We start from the raw sequence: 21120 nt of genomic DNA on the forward strand, positions 1-21120 counted from the left end.
CAATATATGTGTCAACACTGATGTTAAAATCTGGTTCTAATGCTGACTGTCTCTAGTTGCGTAGACTAATTTTCAGCATATAGGCATCAATACAATAATTATTCTAAAATACATGTTGTGAGTTACGTAGAGCAAAATGTCTGCTGTTTTGCCGAAAAGAAGGTGCTTCATGAAGTCTTTTTTTCAATGAGTGGGACGATACAATTGAAGACACCAAACGATACCACAGCAATCGGTAATTCGGTGACAAGCTTATGTGCAAGAGTAATTGTAGAGGATAATGTTTTTGTTTTATTGTGGGCGACCATTCTGAAAATACCTGATATTAGTATTTCAATTGCAGCTATTGCACCAGTGAAGGATGTCTGCGTGCCGGTTTGTGCTCAGTTTCTCAGCCAGCGTGCCTGAGAAAGTGTGCCACAGCAGTCTGTCTAGTGGTGCTCTTTGCTCTGGTAAGCTGTGCCATTCTATTGTATATCTGTCTTGCATATGCAGTCTTAATAGACAGTGACTGCAAATGTTGGTGGAATGACGAGGCCTATGCAAGTAGAGTAATTTTTGCAGATGCATTCAAAGGATAATTGATTATTTCTTTTCCTGTGGCAACAAATTGGTTCAGTATGAGCACGTCGACTTGAAAGGGATATTGTTTCATACCTGACTTGGTTGCACATATGAGTGGTGTTTAAAAAACACTTATAGTGCCAGAGTTCAAGATATGAGGCAACAGATAAAACACGCACCAATAAAATAACTGTTTGTCTACTGTTGGCTTAATGAGTATGCAACAACACTGCACACTGGTCGTTAGCACTGTCATACATGGGCTCCATGGTAACTAAGATTAGCCACGAATAAGCTCACTGTGAGCTAGTGTTGAGCTAACTATAACAAATGAATATGCGATGTAGTTAAGTGCAACATTGGAAGGCAACGTAACAATGTAAAATTATAGCCTGAGCTCGCAGCTGCGTTGCGTGGTCAGGCGACCAAAAGATACGAATATTTAAAAGGGAACGAACAGTGCTACTGCCAGTATGAAGTGACAGCGTTGTACACAGCAACATATTCCCTTTGTCCTGTGTGTAGCCCTGTTCGGTTCCCTTCTAAACATACACCAAGCAGCCCAACTCAGAACACTCTGGCAGGTTGATCTGAATACTTCAATTTGCCAAGCAGGTTAAGTGATGACACGCTAGCATAGTGGGAGCTATTCTGAAAGTTATGTCTGCTATGAAAATGTGTCATGAAGATACTTCACTGCTAAAACTTTGGTGTACAACTCCACAAAGCAGCATCAATAGCTATGTTGCTCCCCCATGTTGTGTCAAGGGTCTGTGCATGTTTTGTAAGATAATCCTTGAGTCGTCGGCCGGTTTGTCCTACATAATTGCGGCTGCAGGACAGTGGGATATTGTAAACAGCGCCAGCCGTAGTACCTATGAACTCCAGCACATACTTTTTGATGTAAACTTCACGTGTTTCCCTGGTCCGGTTAACATTTTGTACGCGCTCAGATTGCTTGGCGCTGAAAATAAAAAGGTAGTTTTAACTCTCCGAACAATTTTCTTGAATTGACGGTTGCCTTTGTGTACAGATTGCATAGCAGTCGTAGGCCTTGGCTTCCTCGATGTTGTCTGACCTGAGACGTCAGCTACTTTCAACTCCATTAAATTCTTCTTGGCAATGCATGCTAAAAGGCAGTGCGAACGCACTGTTAAAAGCAAACATTGTACTTGGTTATGGAAGCTCCCCTCCACGTCGGGGTGGTACCAAGTGTTAAATGTGCTCTCCGGTGTTCCTGTAGCAACAACATGCTTCAGTGTGCAGGTGCACCAGTAGAAAAGGTAAAAACACCTTTGAGTGCAGGGAATATCTCCAGCTCGATGCTCACCACAGAAAATCTTCAGGCCCAGATAGTGGAGCTTGCCTTTCAGTAGTAGCTTTGCTTACTTGAACATGCATGACACTTTGTAGGAGACACTAAATAGTTGCTCAACCACATTAATTGCGACTTTTCACTGCCGAGAACACTGTCAGTTAGTCGTAAAACACTAGCTGCTGTAAGAACCAGCGTAGTGAAGGTATTCTGCTTCATTGGAAACTTTCTACCCTATATGACGTGAAGTAAGGCTACTAAATGGGTTGAGCGATTTGTTTTCTCTCTTCTCTACAGTGCTAGATGAGCTCATGGAAGGGGGAAAACTACATTTCAATAGATGAAGTGCCAACAGAGACAGCACAATCAGAAAGAACAGACAGGACAAGGTGCTACTTGCAACTGTTTATTGAGGTCAAAAGCACTGAATATATAGCCACGGGGAGAGGGGGAAGAAAAAAAAAGAAGCACTGATTATGTGAATGCGCATGTGCAAAAATATGGAAGATGTATATGAAGGGAATCGTAAGATTAACCAAAATCTAAAACTTATCTAAAAACATGCGTTCATTTCTGTAAATAGTCGGAGACGGGGTGTCGACACAGGCGTCCCCTCTTTTCTTAGTCTGGTTGGCCTTCAAAAGTTCACGTGCCGCAGTGTCTTTGCTTTTAAACATGATTGTTGTATCAGGAAGCCTTGCTTCACGTACTTGCTTATTCTCATTCTCACATGCCTTGCAATGAAGCAGCAACTTTGAGCCATAACCATTTTTGAGTGAAAGCTTGTGCTCCTGCAGGCGTTCATTAATACATCGGCCAGTTTGTCCGGTTTACTCCTTCCCACACTTCAGCGGTATGCAATATACGACCCCTTCTCCCTACTTCACAAAAGGGTTTGTGTGTTTACTAGAACACTTTACTTTCTTAGTCATCATATCCAATCAGACGGCACAAAGTAGCAAGTTTTTGGGGCTCGGAAGAAACCACAGGAATTTTGTATTTCACGATGACATGTTTAAAATTATGCGCTGCTTTGTGAGAATACGGTATCACCACTGGTTTAGCTTTCTTTTCCAATGTTTGACCTTCTTCACTGCTTCAGTTTTCTTCTTTTTGCACCTTTTTCAACAACGCCTCCGAAACTTTGCTCAAAACCAAACAAGGAAAGCCAGCTTTCTTCAACTTCAAAATCTGTTCGTCAAAGGTTTTGTGTGCCTTATGACAGCACAATTCTTTAAGGGTAAATTCAAGGCACACAGTGGCAATCGCACGTTTAACAGTCTTAGAGTGCATAGATTTATACTGCAACAATTAATTGCAGGGTCGGTATACCGACCTCGTGCCCGCAAGGAATGTCTGCCTTATCCAGTGGCGATACCGTATTCTCACGAAGTGGCGCGTAATCTTAAGCACGTCGCCGCAAAATATAATATTCCTGTGGTTTTTGCTGCGCCCCGAAAGCTTGCTACTTTGTGCCGCCTGATTGGATCTCATGACTCTAAAAGTAGAGTGTTCTATTAAACATACAAATCCTTTTGTGAAGTGTGAAGAAGCGGTCGTATACCGCTGAAGTGTGGGAAAGAGTATATCGGACAAACTGGCCGATGTATTAGTGAACACCTGTGGGAGCACAAGCTTTAGCTGAAAAATAGTTATGGCTCTAACTTGCCACTTTATTGCAAGGCCTGCAGGAATGAGAATAAGCAAGTGTGTGAAGCAAGGCTTCATGATACAAAGATCGTGCTTAAAAGCAAATACACTGTGACACGTGAACTGCTGGAGGCTAACCAGATTAAGAATAGAGGGGATGCCTGTGTCTGAATATTTACACAAATGAATGCATGTTTTTAGATAAGTTTTAGATTTTGGCTAATCTTATGATTCCCTTCATCTTCTGTGTTCTCGCGCGTGCGCCTTCACACAAGCAATGCTTCTGTTTTTTTTCTTCCCCTTCTCCCCATGGCTATATATTCAGCTGCTTTTGACCTCAATAAACAGTTGCAAGTAGCGCCTTATCCTGTCTTTGTTCTTTCTTACTGTGTTGTCTCTGTTGGCGCTTCATCTTCTGAAAGCTCTGCACCAAGTAGCCCCACAATGTGTTCTACTGGAAAACTACCACTAGACAGTGATCTTCCATTTCTTGACCTCATTGTTTTCTTTGGTGAGTGTCATGTGCACTGCATCTATGCCCCGTCTTTTGAGGAGGGAATTCTGCCTTTCCCATCAGCGCACTGTTCGGCCGTGAAGCTCTGTCACAGAAGCACGAAATAGCATCCTCAACAAGTCGAGGAGAACTTCTGTACCCAGGTCTAACATTGGCCTACAGTGGTGTGACCACTGTTAGATGACATTCAGAAGGTCAGCCATAGTCCCAAAAAGACTGTTGGGAGAGCTAGAACATTTATTTGTCACGTCAAGCAATCTGGGCTCAAAAAGGTGAATCAGACCAGGCCTTGACGCGAAGTGTAGCAAGAGGCACACGCAGCAGTTCAACTGTGTGGTTGTTTACAACATCCCGCTGTCCTGCAGCTGCAACTAGGCAGGACAAATAGGCCTAATATTTATTTATTTGTGTGTGTGTGTGTGTGTGTGTGTGTGTGTGTGTGTGTGTGTGTGTGTGTGTGTGTGTGTGTGTGTGTGTGTGTGTGTGTGTGTGTGTGTGTGTGTGTGTGTGTGTGTGTGTGTGTGTGTGTGTGTGTGTGTGTGTGTGTGTGTGTGTGTGTGTGTGTGTGTGTGTGTGTGTGTGTGTGTGTGTGTGTGTGTGTGTGTGTGTGTGTGTGTGTGTGTGTGTGTGTGTGTGTGTGTGTGTGTGTGTGTGTGTGTGTGTGTGTGTGTGTGTGTGTGTGTGTGTGTGTGTGTGTGTGTGTGTGTGTGTGTGTGTGTGTGTGTGTGTGTGTGTGTGTGTGTGTGTGTGTGTGTGTGTGTGTGTGTGTGTGTGTGTGTGTGTGTGTGTGTGTGTGTGTGTGCAATTAACCAAAAGTCTTAGCCTGCGCTCGTGTTGTTTGGCTTTCTCGCGTCTTTTCGTGTTGTCCCCAAGTAATCAGTCGGTGTCACATTCTTATAGAATTTGCAGTTATGAGATTCATGCTTTCGAACATGATCAGGAGCTACCAAATGGATGACATAATCCGTCTACATGTGTTGGTGTAGATAAATGTGTCTGTGTAGTAGGCGTAGGGCATCATATACGCTTGTTTAGCACTTATGCACTTTTGTTTCCAGAGCTTGTGACAGTGATTCAAACTATGTCTGTGAAAACAGTGCTGCACATTGCCAGGAAATGTTACAACACATGTAGGTGAAGCTCGGTGTTGTGAGAGGTTATAGAAACTTGCTTTCAACTTGCTTTCTGCAAGTTTCTAGAGCATTTTTTAAAGATGCTTCTTTAACTCCCGCGTGCATCGTGTTCATGACTCGCTATGAAACTGTCAACAAGTATGTCCTTTATGCCATCCGTTTCTAAAGATTACATGAATATAATTAACCCTTTGAGGGTTGATCTTTTTCGCCATATTCGACCGCCCAGGGTCGATTTCTTTTATTGCAGATTCCAATTCTTAGGGACTTATTTAGAAAAGAATTTACCGTAATTTTTCTAGGGTGTCCGTAAAGCGAGAAAAAAAATTATTTTGCGTTGGTGTATATGTACTCTTTATTCATGAATAACAATAATAAAAAAGGAAATAAACCTATAAGAGTAAAAAATTTGATACATTGTTATAGTTCAAGGCTTTGAAAATGTGCACACGAGAATACTTTGCAAGACTCAAATGTTCCTGCTCTTACACTAATATGTACTATTATGAGCAATATGAAAGGGAACACAGGAACGCGTAGGAAACACCCTCATACCCAGCTATATGGGTGATACGCAGCGGCCACCGTCGGAAACAAAGTGGAAGGGGGACGCTGTTCTAACAACTGTTCGCACTCCCGCCAGGCGTCTGCAAAGTGCGCAATTTCGCATCGCCAGCAGACAGTGATAACACTGTTCGATATTGCATCACTGGTAACCTTTTGCGTCGAAGCGTTTCAAAAGATACCACTGTTCCGGACTTCGATATTGATTTATGGCAATTCTTCTAAACCGGGAAAAAATGGTCTTTAAGGGTGAGTTCAAAATAAGTTTATTGGCGCTTGCCGAATATTAAAAAGATATTGAAGCAAATGAAATAAGGCAATAGCGTTATCGAAACTTATCCTCGTCCTTTGTTTTGCTTGTTGGTGGCCTAATAACGCGTCATGCCACCGTCGACTTGAACGACGGCCTCCATTCTTTGAGGCAAAGACGCGTAGAGAGCCTCGATGAATGCGGTATCACGCTGAAGGCGCGCTTCCACTCATGTTCTATTGCTTCCCATAGTTGGTCGGAGTTCGCCAATTCTAGTCAGCTCTTCGAAAGGTCACTTTCATACGGCCCCAAACGTGCTCTGTAATGTTCATGTCGGCACCCTTCGCGCACCACTGAAAAAGTTGCATTACCCCTCGCTCTTCCAAAAGGCGTGCCACGTCTTTCGATGTGTGAACATTAGACAAGTCCTGCTGGAAAAAATAACACCCATCCGGGTGCGGCCCGTTCAACACATAGGGGATCATCTGGTGCTTGAGCAGAGTGCAATACGCAGCACTGGTGAACCTCCCATCAATTCTCACCAGTGGGCCTAGGCCTGCGTGGGAAATCGCCCCCAGACGTTCACAGACACGCGTCCACTGGCGGCCACCTCCTGGATATTCTGCGGACTAATGGCGCGTTCACACTGAGGCATTCGGCGTCTGGAGCGGCGCCCAATTCGGCGGAACCCAGTTCGGCGGCGGCGAGATCCTCCGGAACAGCCCCTTCCGCGCCGATCGCTCCCGGACCGATTTTTGCGGCAGCTGCCGCCGCATTGCCTCGCCGCGAACCAATCGGAGCGCGTCTCAGCAATTCGAAAGATGGCGGCCAAGCCCAACGCTCTCGTCATATCGCAGTCTTCGAACGCGTCGCGACATAGGAAATGCTCATCGAATTGGAGCGTAACCGCCCCGTCCTTTTCGACAAGTACCACGCGAAGCACAAGGTATAAGCGACCTGGCAAGGTGGCGTGACCAAGCTACGCGCGCCCTTGCAAAGCAGGACGAACCCAGCAACGCCGGTGGCGTCGTCTCTTCGGCGAATGCTACTGCGCGTCACGCATCGCCAGCAAGGTGCTCGCCAACAGGCCTAGCAGTACTGCCTCTTCTTGCTCAGGGTTCATCTTTGCTTTTTCAAGCAATGGTGGAGACGCGCAAAATTAACACACGAACTCGACGCGAACGGAGACAACTGCGTAATTTCGAGCTGCGCGAACATCCGGGATATACCGCGCTTGGTTGGAGGTTAGCACTTGCACTTTATGGGGCAGATGGCGTTGTATCTCGTTCCGGCGGCGCGGTGCGCAAGCAATGTGAACGACGCGATTTTCGGCGGCAGAGGAAATCCATTCTCTGTAGACGCCGGATTCCTCAGTGTGAACGGGCCATTAAGCGTGTGTTTGCGGTCCACCACACTCTCTTTCGTTGGTCCCAGCGGCTCGACAACGTGGACTCATCAGAGAAAACTACATACTTCTACCCACTCTCGCTCCAGCTGCGGTGTTCAGTAGCGAACCTCAGGCGAGCCGCTTTCTTGGCTGCGGTGAGCAGAGGTTTCTGTGCGACGATGCGACTTCGCAGCCCTGCTTCTCTAAGCGTTCGTCGAACCGTGCTGTCGCTCAAGTTGTTCAAGCCAAGAGCACCTCGAACGTCCTTTGCACTTTGAAATGGTTTGTCGCTGACGGCAGCCACGATGCAAAGGTCTTGGTCGTTCGTTGTTGATCGAGGTCGTGTGCGGTGCGGCGCATCGTTTATGCGTCCTTCGTCTCGCTAAGCCTGGATAATCCGGTTGACCGCTTTCAATGGGCGGCTTGTCACGAGAGCAATATTGCACTGCGTATAACCTCTTTTAGACACTTCTATTATATCTTCCCGCTCTTTAAGAGGCACTCGAGGCATCTTGACGCTACAGATTCAGAGTTGACTGCTCTGCGTGGGCCGCTGCAGTGTGCGACGTGAATTTTTCTGAACGAACTTCGTGCAACAAAGTCGCACGAGAGACAGTTTGTCAATGTTCTTTTTTTATTTTTCTTTATTCTATTCCTCTGTCGTCATTGGTTCGAGCGTCGCCGCTGTTCGAAGTGCCACTGACAACCGAGCGCGTCGATTCAAATAAAGAATCGGTTTGAAATACAGGGCAAACTTTTTCACAGAGTACTATCAACCGGTTGCACGAAGAAAAAAAGAGAATGAAAGAAAAGAAAGTGAATCAGTGTAAGTCACTGGCGACGATCACCGTCTTATCGGCTGTCGGACGATCCATGACGTAAGCTGCTCCTTTGTAGAAATGCCAGCGTGGTGGGAGTGCCAACAGTTAGTGGAAGAGCGCTCTCCTTTCCCCCTTCGTTTTTCAAAGCGCCATCCGCGTATCCCTCCGAGTCTGTTTCAAGGCTGTTTGCCACGCGTTCCTGTGTTCCCTTTCATATTGCTTATGATAGTACATCCATAGCGTAATCGAACTGTGTACGTGCATGCACTCAAAGAAAACTGTGCGGTTGTGTGCCCACCAAAAAAGCAAAACGTGTGACAAACTTCCTCTAATCTTCATCTTATCGCCAACCAGATGCAATTAGCTTTCGCGAGTCTCAAAAAAAAAAAGGAGCAACAGAAGCGCATGCACGGCAGCATCCTCCCTATGCGCACCCCTGCGAGCACTAAATGAGCGAGAAACAAGCAGTAGCCTTTTGAGCGATTAGTAACGAGATAGCCATCAGTTGTGCAAGCGCAAGAAGCCGAAACCGTCCGCGAAAACAAAACCCAAACCGCCACCCGCCCGCACGCATGCCAATGCGCAAGCGGTAGTACATACACGCGCAGGAGCAAACTAGCGCTAAAACAAACCATGCAACGAAAACTGAGAGAGCGAGGCGTGCAAAAGAAATTCCCTGTATTTCCACATAGCGGCAGCACATGACAGAAAAGAAAAGGTTAGGAAATTGTCGCGCTTTTTAAACCTACAGACAGCGCCGTAAATATACGGCAACGACCATTTTTGTACTTCGCGGTGCGGTATATTTACGTCATTGACCTTCGAAGGGTTAAGGAGTCATGGTCCTTGAAATAATTTCCCGTAACAACATTGCAAAATACCACCTGAGGGTCTCGCATGTCATACATCTGCTGTTTTGCACATCATAATTTAATAAAACAGCATTTAGTAGCTGCACAGCACAGGCCCCATTTTGTTTTATCACACTTCTTTGTCTTTTCTCCCCCTGCCCCAGGTCTTATTTCAACAACTGCTATCTGCAAGCCGTCATAAAATTGCTTCAACATTGTTGACAGATTCCAATATCTTTTTCGAACCATTCTCTCATGTGATCTAAAGAAAATTAACTTCATTAGCCTGACATGAAGATGAATTCGAAATAATTTATTTATTGTACTTGCTTGGTAGCACTGAACTGTTTCTTTAATCAATATAATACTTACAATTCACCTTTGTATTGCTGGGTACCGGTAGAGATATGGTTAGTTATTCACCAGAAAGGATCCCGAATTTTCCACCTTCTTAGTGTAGGTTAGACACTCACTTGTTGCACTTCACAAAGAGCAACTTGTGGTTGCTAGGAAATAAAGGTTTACTGAGAATTTTCATGCATCCAATTTGATTCTGTGTACTAGCATGTTTGTATTAGCATGTATTTTATAGAGTTGAGACTCCATAAAAGTACATTCTGTCATTCAATGTCTGTGACATGGTTAAGCAGATTGACCGTATCTAATTAGAACTTCCTCTGTTCTGGGGCACTTGTCTGCAACTTAAGCTTGTGTGGTTTGGTGCTGTCAGTGTAAGCCTAATGTCGTTTTTTGTTCTCCCAGGAAGGACGCAAGCATTGCTGAGGAGCCATTTGACCTGCCGCCACACTAATATTGTATTTGGTAAGGTCTATTACAGATCTTATTTCGTGTAGTATGTGCTATAATTGTGTACAATGTGTTCAAAACTTCAGTAAGTGGGCTGTTCGACAACAGGTGTTTACAAATTATTAATTATAAAAGATGTTCAAGGTCATTAGTGATACAATTGCTGCTCACTGCTGAATTTTTTTCCAAATTAAATTATGAGCCATCCAGCAAGTGCGGCTCTCCTGGCTACTTATACAAACTTTCAAATACGGTTAATTTTTTATCACAAGTGTACAGCAGTCGGGGACAACTGTTCACAGCGACAATTTCATAATATTTACTTACATGCAAAAGTGAGTCAAAGGTCAGGTGTACTTATGAAGTTTTATGAAACAAGTTGATCATCATATTGCTTACTTCGTTAAAAATTTGTCGCGGAATTGTCACTTCTATGAACAGATCAACAAATGTCGAACGATGGTCGTCTCTATAGCCAATGTTTGGGGAAGAGGCTTGTCTTCAGAGCAAGCCTTGTCTTCAGAGTTGTCTGAAGGCTTGTCTTCAGGCTTGTCTTCAGAGTTTTGGCAGCAGTGCGTGTGGGTTCTACAACACTCACCAGACATTTTTCTGTACAGGTGCACTCTTGCTCGGCACGATCCATCGGCTTTTGCGTGGATGAAACTGCGCAAGGAAGGCAGTTACCTGACGAGGACAGGCGCCGTTTTCGTCGGCTATCTCTGCACTGCCATCCCCCAGGATCAGCTAGTGTACGTCGACGTCCCCGCGCCTGCGCTGTGACCCACCAAGCTACTGGACGCTGCCTATATATACTGACTGCCCTTTGTATTTCCTCCAGTTTGGCAGCAGTGCGTGTGGGTTCTACAACACTCACCAGACATTTTTCTGTACAGGCAGTTACCTGACGAGGACAGGCGCCGTTTTCGTCGGCTATCTCTGCACTGCCATCCCCCAGGATCAGCTAGTGTACGTCGACGTCCCCGCGCCTGCGCTGTGACCCACCAAGCTACTGGACGCTGCCTATATATACTGACTGCCCTTTGTATTTCCTCCAGTTTGGCAGCAGTGCGTGTGGGTTCTACAACACTCACCAGACATTTTTCTGTACAGGCAGTTACCTGACGAGGACAGGCGCCGTTTTCGTCGGCTATCTCTGCACTGCCATCCCCCAGGATCAGCTAGTGTACGTCGACGTCCCCGCGCCTGCGCTGTGACCCACCAAGCTACTGGACGCTGCCTATATATACTGACTGCCCTGTGTATTTCCTCCAGTTTGGCAGCAGTGCGTGTGGGTTCTACAACACTCACCAGACATTTTTCTGTACAGGCAGTTACCTGACGAGGACAGGCGCCGTTTTCGTCGGCTATCTCTGCACTGCCATCCCCCAGGATCAGCTAGTGTACGTCGACGTCCCCGCGCCTGCGCTGTGACCCACCAAGCTACTGGACGCTGCCTATATATACTGACTGCCCTGTGTATTTCCTCCAGTTTGGCAGCAGTGCGTGTGGGTTCTACAACACTCACCAGACATTTTTCTGTACAGGCAGTTACCTGACGAGGACAGGCGCCGTTTTCGTCGGCTATCTCTGCACTGCCATCCCCCAGGATCAGCTAGTGTACGTCGACGTCCCCGCGCCTGCGCTGTGACCCACCAAGCTACTGGACGCTGCCTATATATACTGACTGCCCTTTGTATTTCCTCCAGTTTGGCAGCAGTGCGTGTGGGTTCTACAACACTCACCAGACATTTTTCTGTACAGGCAGTTACCTGACGAGGACAGGCGCCGTTTTCGTCGGCTATCTCTGCACTGCCATCCCCCAGGATCAGCTAGTGTACGTCGACGTCCCCGCGCCTGCGCTGTGACCCACCAAGCTACTGGACGCTGCCTATATATACTGACTGCCCTGTGTATTTCCTCCAGTTTGGCAGCAGTGCGTGTGGGTTCTACAACACTCACCAGACATTTTTCTGTACAGGTAAGATCGTATTACCTTTTCAAGTCCTGCCATTGTTGCTGCATGCTCTGCTGCCAAGCAGGAGTAACATTGTTTCCCTTGAATATTTTGTCATGGCAAGCGGGAGGGATCTGGGTAAAGCATTCGAGGATTTCAAACGTGAAATCCGTGCTGAACTTCGCTCCTTCAAACAAAGTGTGGAACATTGCAGTGAAAGCTGTGACAGTGTCAATGCGCTCACCTTGGAAATGAAGACTTTACGTGAAGAACTTGTCGCAATGCGAAACAGCAACGAAAGACTCGCTGCTGAAAATAAACAACTACAGACGAAAATTGAAGAATTGGAGCAATACTCACGGGCGAACAACCTTGAAATTAAAGTTGTGCCTGATGAGGGAGAGCCTTTTGACACTGTCCAAAAGATTTGTGTAGCCGTGGGTGAGCCATTGGCACGTGATGAGGTTGACATTTGCTACAGAGTTGGAACAAATAAGACTGGCGTAAAGAACATTGTGGTACGTTTTGTGCGGCGGGACAAGCGAAATGCTGTGCTGGCCAAGGCGAAGAGGGCACGCCTGTCTACGACAGTACTTGGCTTTAGGACAACTGGCCCTATATATGTCAACGAGCACCTAACAAGGCAGGGCAAGCAGTTACTGGGAGCCGCAAATGCAAAAAAACAAGAAGTAGGATGGAAATTCGTTTGGACGCATGGCGGAAAAATCTTCGCAAGGAAATCAGAATCATCAGACATATTAAAGATTGCCTGCCGAGAAGATCTGGATAAAATGCAACGTTAAGGTTGCCGTTGATATGACATTTCTTTTTTTGGGTATAACCTAACAGTCATGGCTGCCATGGCAGAATGTCGATACTATGACATTGAAAACTTCAACACTGACGTGTCGTCTACTTACTTCAGTGCATTCCATTTAAACGCTCGTAGCATTAAAAATAAAATGAACAGCTTACGCATGTTTTTCGATAGCCTATCGATAAAATTTGATGCCATATTGTTCACAGAATCCTGGCTTTCTGCAAACGATAACCCACCAAATATACCAGGATATAATTATCACGGAATCACGCGGTCCACTAACCGTGGAGGAGGTATATCTCTGTACATCAAAAATTGTATTGCTTGTGATGTTGATGAACTAACTTGTATTACAGCCAATGTAGAGTGTCTAGTAGTAAGACTTACGAATGTTGTTATTGCAGCAATTTATAGGCCACCATTAGGACTTAAGTCCGAATTCTTTGAGTTCATGGAAACTTTGCTGCCTAGTCCACACTCAATGCGCACATCCTTTTTAGTAATGGGTGATGTGAGCATCAATATGCTCAGTGGTGACGCATCCAGTGAACATTTTCAAAACATCCTTCGTACTTTTGCCTGCGCAAATCTGATTACGTTACCTACGCGTATTACTGGAACTAGCGCCACACTTCTTGATATCAGTATCGCCAGCCTTCCTTGCGACCTGCACTTAACAGTTGTTTTTTCCCTTGATATCAGTGATCATCTCCCGATTTTCACGTTTATACCAGTAGCTCCCAAAAAGCACAAGAATAACAACCCAAGTTATCGCGACATTAACTCCGTTTCGCTCAACAATTTTTATTCTGATACTGAAATGATAGTATGGGACAATGTTTACGCCGAAAGTGATCCCAATCAGGCCTACCGTATCTTTCTCAAGAAAATCATAGCCTGCTATGAAAAACATTTCCCTTTGATACATAACACAAAACGAAGCAAAATAGTACGCAAGGCTTGGATTACAAACAGCTTGCATAAAAGAATAAAAGCCAAAAACAAGATGTACCATAGATTCGTTCAATCACGTGATGCTGCCTTGCTCGCAGAATTCAAATCATATCGTAATAAATTAGACGCTGATTTAAAAAAGGCTAAGATCTCCTTCTATCAGTCCATGTTTGCTAAAATATACAACAGTCTAAGAAAATTATGGCAGGAAATCCATAATTTGTCTAATAACTCTAAGGTTCAGTGCTCAATTAATATTGCAGCTTTTGCTCAAGGCAAGACGGATGAAGGCGCCCTAACAGAAATGAACGAATTTTTTTCCAACGTTGGCGACTACGTGTCTCCGAATAGCCATAGTGATTGTACTAAAACGCCACAGTTTGCACGTACAATACTGGCTAATTCAATTATTCTTTCACCGGTTACTACACAAGAAGTCACAAATTTCATTTCCAGAATTAAAAACAACGTTGCCGCCGGGTTGGATGGCCTGAGTGCTGTCCCTATTAAGCATGTGGCGTCTGTTATAGCCTTACCACTGACATTCATAATTAATCAAATGTTAGAGACTGGTATATTTCCCTCTGACCTTAAACTGGCACGTATAACCCCTGTTCACAAAGGTGGAGCCGTCAGTGATATAGCAAACTACCGACCAACATCTGTTCTGCCCATCTTGTCCAAAGTTTTTGAGAATGTCATTCATACACGGCTCGAAAACTTTCTCACTAAATACCGCGTTGTGAATGATTCACAATACGGCTTCCAGAAAGGGAAATCTACCGAAATGGCGCTATTACTAATCAAGAATGAAATTCTTAGCAACATAGAAAACAGACTTTTTACTGTGGGATTGTTCATGGATTTAAAAAAAGCATTTGATTGTGTAAATCATAATATTCTGCTGTCAAAACTGCATGACTACGGCATACGTGGCGTCGCCCATGATCTCGTACAGAACTATCTTCACAATAGAAAGCAGTGTGTGAAAGTCGATGGCTTGTCATCTCCGACTACTGTGGTAAAACATGGAGTGCCTCAGGGGTCGATTCTAGGGCCCTTATTGTTTATACTTTATATCAATGACTTATGTGATGTGCCTCATTCTCCCAAACTGGTAATGTATGCTGATGATACTAATATTTTCTTTTCCGCATCAACTTTAGCCCACCTAAACACAACAATAAACAATTACCTAATTAACCTTGAACAGTGGTTGAACTCTAACAGATTAACCTTAAATATTAAAAAAACTAAATATATTATTTTTAAACCTCTCAACAAACAAAGCGATTTCGAACTCACCCTAAACTTTCAAGGAATGGCTCTACAACGCGTTGCATCAGAAAAGTTTTTGGGGTTTGGTTCGAAGAAACAATGTCTTGGAACATGCACGTTACTAAGCTCACGATTGAATTAGGCAAAGCAGTTGGTTGCCTCTACAGACTGAGGGAACTACTTCCAATCAGACTAAAGAATGCAATATATTATGCTAATTTTTACTCACGTCTTTCATATTGCACTTTAGTTTGGGGCACTACAACAACCACCAACTATAACAAACTGGAGCGGCTCCAAAAGAAGGTATTAAGAATCTTTGAGAACTTTAATGAACACCCCAGCCTATTACCCACTGGTCCCCTATTCATTAAACATAATATGCTTAAAGCGTCTAAGTTATATGACTACAAACTATCTCTCTATATGTATAAAAATAAACTCCCACACTATACAGAACATTCCCCGTATGACTACAACATACGTAACAGGCTAATACCAGCGCCGCGTACACGTACAAATTACGGTAGATCTAGGCTGGATTACTGCATACCAACACTATACAACCTCTTAAAAAATCGCATTAATTTCAGTGCCCCATTCGGCACGTTTAAATCGGAGGTGCGTGATTACCTGATGAAGCAATGAACTTTTTCTCTTTACCCCAGGCTGCTACATTTCCTGCACTGTTTATGCATTCTGTGATAGTGTCCACCTTGTATGCTGCATCTGTATGAAACAAGTTCATTTCTTCTTCTTCATAATGTCTGTATCTGTATGCTGCATCTGTATGCTGCAATGTCATAATCTGTATACTGCATCTGTATGCAACAAGTTTATTTCTTCATAATGTCTGTATGTATTTACAATTGTTCGAATTTGTGAAATCCACTGCCTGCTGCTCTCTGTAGGCCCCCAGGTCCCGTCAAGCTGTCTACGACAGCTTTTTGCCTGGGGGCCCCCAACTAGTGTGTTGGAAATAAAGTGGATTCTAACAAGAGACTTCTTTGCCATGCAGCTTGAGCTGATCAGTATGAAGAGATTACATAGGATAGGAACACAAAGCATTAGTGGGCCTCTTCGATTATCAGTCCTTGACAGTCCTGGACTGCTCAGCGCTGCTGTCCCGCATTCGATTTTCTCAATCAGCTTCGGAAGCCCCATCCACCAGTCCGAGAGCAGCCAGTATCGCATTCGTTTTACCAGAAGTCACAGACTCTGCGGACTCTCAGAGCTGTCAGCAGATATTTGTTCAGACATATGCAAGTAGCTAGCAGACGGCGGCTGTCTTAAAAAGATGCACGCGGGCTTGACGCCATGTCTTAAAAGAGGCTGTGTGTTTATGTGTACTTTGCACGTTCCAGACAGCAAATATCATGCACTCAGCTATCGCTTCCGTTAAATCGATGCTTCGTGTGCCATAATGCGAGGTTTTCATGAGTGGTCTAATTGCTGCAACCTTAGTCCTTGTGTTTTTTAAGGCAAAGCACAGTGATCAGGCGCAAATGCTTGCTTTTCTTCATGTGTTTCGTGAAATCTGTCATGCTCATTGCTATATGCATAGTAAACAGGTAGATTTCGCTTTTCAGATGAGTGAAACTGGTGGACGAGGAAACGTATCATATTGCATGTAGATATTTAAAGCTGGTAGCTGGCATGGCATACAGGGTGTTTCACGTAACTTGAGCCAAACATTGAAAATATGCAAATGCCACGTAACTGGACAGAACCAAGGTAATGTTGTTTGCCCTCACTTCGAGATACTCATTTCTTTTGCATTTTGCCAGATTAAATAATTAGTATTCGGTAATTAATCAACTTCTCAAATATTATGATTCATACATGCTACATAAAAGTGTTTTTCCTAGCGTGAAAGAAGCCTGCAAATACACACTAAATTGTTGCGTGACTGTCCATTCGCAGCACTTTGCGTGTATTCGCGAGCTTCTTTCCCGAAAAAATACTTCTACGCAGCATGTCTCGAACAACAGAAAGCTGTATGGGGAGCTTTTCATGTTGCTCTACAATTTTCTCATGGACACTTCTAATCTAATTATAATATTTCAAAAGTTGATTAATTAACGAAGATGAAATATTTATTTTGGTGGAATGAAAAAATATCTGAGTATCTTCAAGTGACGGCAAACAACATTACCTTGGTTCTGTCGAGCTACGTCACATTTGCATATTTTTATTGTTTGGCTCAAGTTACATGGGACAACCTGTATAATCAGAGCTTCACCGATTGCTGTTGACATGTTTGCTGATCCCTTCTGTTACCCAAATTCGAAATTTTGCTTTTGGATGTGCAGGATTAGTAGACAGTGTAGACGCGCTCTGTCCTAGACACACGTCAGGCCTTTAGTAGACGGTTTCATGAGCTTTGAGGAGATCGGCCTGTGCTTTGTGGGTGAACAGTAATGTGGCACGACCGTGTTTTTGCTTATTTTCGTGTGGCAATGACGCTTAAATTCTGCAGGAAATGAATGAGCTGGCTTAAATACAGCGGTTAAGGGGCACGAAGGGCGAGAACATGATGTAAACTGAGCTTTGTGAACATGTTCAGTGTGCTCAGGCTGCGATTCCATTATGCAAGCTTTATAGTTGTGTCGGCGACATGGCCTCTGAGACTGCACAATTTTGGAGGCCACGCTACTCAATTTGCTGGGTAAGGCACTATCTACAAGTAGCTAAGAGCACGAGGTCGCGGGATTGAATCCCGGCCACGGGAGCCGCATTTCGATGGGTGCAAAATGCGAACACTCGTGTACTTAGATCTACGTGCCCGTTAAAGAACCCCAGGTGGTCGAAATTTCCGGAGTCCTCCACTACAGCTTGCCTCATAATCAGAAAGTGGATTTGGCACCTAAAACACCATAATTTAAGTAACTAATAGGAGACAACAGCAGCCAGGAGAGCGACTTCCAATCACGGTGCTTTCAAACAAAACTTCGGACAGTCCCAGGCAGCGGGATCACATGACTGTGATGCGCCCTTCTGTCAATGCAAGCCAGACCAGAAGCCGCAGGTGGTTTGCGGACAGTCTGGGACTGCATAATCGAAGGGGCGCAGGGCTCTAACATACATAATGTCCACTGCGGGACGAAGGCCTTTCCTAGTAATCTGTAAATATATATGGCTTGCGCCAACTGACTCCATCCTATGCTTGCATATTTACAAATTTCGTCATGGTGCCTAGTTCTTTACCCTCCTCAACAGCGCCTTTTTTTATTTATCATGCATATCATTTTTTGTCGTTCCGTTGCTTGTTGAGCAAGCCTTCATTCTCAAGCTCCATTTTTATGATGCCAGGTTTCAGTCTCTTAGGTTAGTTTTAGCACAATGCAATGATGGTACTTTTAAGACTAATGGTAAGCTATAGATGGTGACTCAGTAATGTGTGACTTAAGTCTTCTAAACAATTTATAGTCTTTGAATTTTCTTCTACTGATCCGGGACTCCTGTGACTAATTGCCTTAAGTAACATACTTCATTGCCTTCTTGCCCTAGAAAATAAAACTGGTGCCTTCTTGCAGGCAACAAGTGGCAACATGTGCACTGCAGACAGTAGGGCATGTTCAGATAAATTCAACTGAACATGCCTGGCGATCACTTTTAATTTTGATTTAAAAATTTATTTTGCTGCCCGAGCCTGGCGACAATGAAATTAACCTTAGTTTTCCAAGAAAAAGAAAGGTGTCTCTGCAAAAAACAATATAGAAGGACCTGTTTAGTTAGAAGCATTTTCCCTGGATTTTACCGAATCTGCATTTTGGATAGATCCGAAGGAAATAGTGTTGTCGCTGCGGCTTTAAAAATATTCTGTACCAGACTGCACGCCAATAGCATTAATTCCAACTAATTGCCACAGAGTATCCCCACTACGGTATAAAGAAGAAAAATTTTGGTACGAAACATTACACAAATAGACCAAAGTTTTTTTTTCTTTGCATTTACTAACAGCACGGAATTTGGTCATCCTGTTGCCATGAGTCGTAGAAATTTGAGCAAATAGCCCTGTCCTCATTGGCTCTCAAAATCTACGGGAAGTGCTCATGTTTAGGCATGTTAATAAATTACTCTACTTAAAATTTTTTAGGAGAGGCTTGATTCATTTCAGAAATTTCCCGAATTAAGCGCATTCACATGAAGCAATGCAATCTGGAAAAATATGTTGCATTATTTGTTTCGTTATGGGATTGCAAGTCAAGGAACGTACAGAATAAACAGTACTGGCTGCCAGAGCCATGTATGGGGTCCAGGCATAATTGCAGGCTTCTTTACAAAAAGGGCAAATTTTTCGGTGAACACAGTGGAATATTACAACTTTTTATGGAGATGGGAAGGGTATGTTGATGCATTCACGACCGTAACTTTCAATTTTCACTGCTTGAGTAAAAATAATATTACACATTGATACTTTTTCCGTGACCCAACAAACCATATCCGAAAGGGGCTGACAGCTGTTGTGACACAGTTGGGGTGCAAGCATGGTTTTTTTGTATTGTTGCTATTCTACCAGCCTGTCAGCTGGACAATATCTTTGGCTTGCTTGTTCTGCGTCGGAAGTAAACAACATGCATGGTTTGCGCTTGTTTCAAGAGTGCTTCATTGTTTTGGGAAACAGTAAAATCTGCAAGGTTGTTTAATGGAGCAGTGAAAGTTGAAAGCTATGGTCTGCAGTATGTGGCCATGGCAGCTCTACCCAAATATGGGAAATGTAATCTCCTACTGTCATAATATGCACGTGACATCTTTGGCTGTTCCAAGCAAACCATCAATTGACTTGGGTCCTTTCTCTCTGAAGCTTTTTATGCTATAAGGCTACGAATGAATATATACCAACATGGCTGAGTCTGAACCATGTCTTTTGACAAGAGCACTTGTAGTGACAGTTGTGAATACAAAATCATTGTTTATCTGAGTAACAATAGTGATGATGATGGTAAATAATTGAACAGCCTTAATTGATTGGTGTTTCTTTTCAGGCAAAGCCGAAGGCCTCTGCAAGCAGCCAGTCATTCCAAGTCTCAACCAATCCTTCCTCTAGTCAGCCAATTTCTAGTGCATGCGGAAAGGACTTGCGCAAGAGTGGACACGGGACACTAAAAAGGCGACAAGGACAGGCGTAAACTTCCAACCGGTGCTCATTACAAAAAGGTATGTATATGTACTCTTGCACACTTGATCATAATCTGTTACAATCGTGCAATCATCACAAATAAACGAGCGCACCAAGGCCTAAGGCGGCTTCCCGCATACAAACCCCAGATATTCAAATTCTTTAACAGTCAGGGCTATAGGGATGGCTTGCTAACGCAGTTGCATTCTGCAATAGCCGCTGCCTCAATGATGAGTCTAGTGTTTTCTTTCACACTGCTTGCTATTATTTCTGTTTTTTCAAACAGTCGATGACATTTGGATTGAGAGCAATGGATTCCAAGGAAACCTTCTTTCCCTTTTTTGTATTTTCCGATTATGTTCCTGTAGTCTCAAGTTTAGGGAACTTCCCATTTGTCCCACGTAACGCTGCCCGCAGAAAAGAGGTATGCTATACACTATTCCTCTTGAGCATTTGATGAAACCCTTTCTGTGCACAATGTTGCATGATTTTGATTGTTTGCTGACAGGGCTGGTTTTGGCACATAACTTAGATAGTTTGCGGGGCGCGGAAGAAATGACCAAGACTGCAGTCCTTTGGCATATTTTCTTTAGTTACACCTATGTGATACTGTTCGCAGGAATCTAGCAGTCATCCCATACATTCACGCTATCTTGCATAAACTAAAGAAAATAGGCCAAAGGGCGGGAGTTTCGGTCGTTTTTCCCGCACCCAACAAGTTATCTCAGTTATATGCCAAAACCAGCCCTGTCAGCAGACAATCAATTTCATGCAACATTGCTCAGAGAAAAGGTTTCGTCGAAATGTTCAGGGGGATTAGTGAATAGCACACCTCTTTTCTGTGGGCAGCGTTACGTGGGACAAACGGGAAGGTGCCTAAATATCAGACTACAGGAACATAATACAAATTTACAAAAGGGAGAGAGGGTTTCCTTGGAATTCACAACTCCCAATGCAAATGTCATGCAGTCTGAAAAAACAGAAATAATAGCAAGCAATGCACAAGAAAGCACTAGGCCCATCATTGAGGGGGCAGATATCGCATAAGGCAACTGCGTTAGCAAACTATCCCTAGCAACCCGCCGTGGTTGATCAGTGGCTATGGTGTTAGGCTGCTGAGCACGAGGTCGCGGGAT

At 44.1% G+C, this 21120-nt stretch overlaps 1 long non-coding RNA gene across 1 annotated transcript; it reads left to right on the forward strand.

Moving 5' to 3' along the window:
* Nucleotides 1-392: 392 nt before the first annotated feature.
* LOC126535521 (uncharacterized) lies at nucleotides 393-19930 on the forward strand. Its single transcript, XR_007600501.3, has 3 exons — nucleotides 393-452; nucleotides 9812-9871; nucleotides 19851-19930. It is a non-coding gene; the product is annotated as an uncharacterized lncRNA (long non-coding RNA).
* Nucleotides 19931-21120: the final 1190 nt, after the last annotated feature.

Source organism: Dermacentor andersoni, chromosome 7 (genome assembly GCF_023375885.2).
Source record: "Dermacentor andersoni chromosome 7, qqDerAnde1_hic_scaffold, whole genome shotgun sequence".
In the NCBI taxonomy this organism is placed as follows: domain Eukaryota; kingdom Metazoa; phylum Arthropoda; class Arachnida; order Ixodida; family Ixodidae; genus Dermacentor; species Dermacentor andersoni.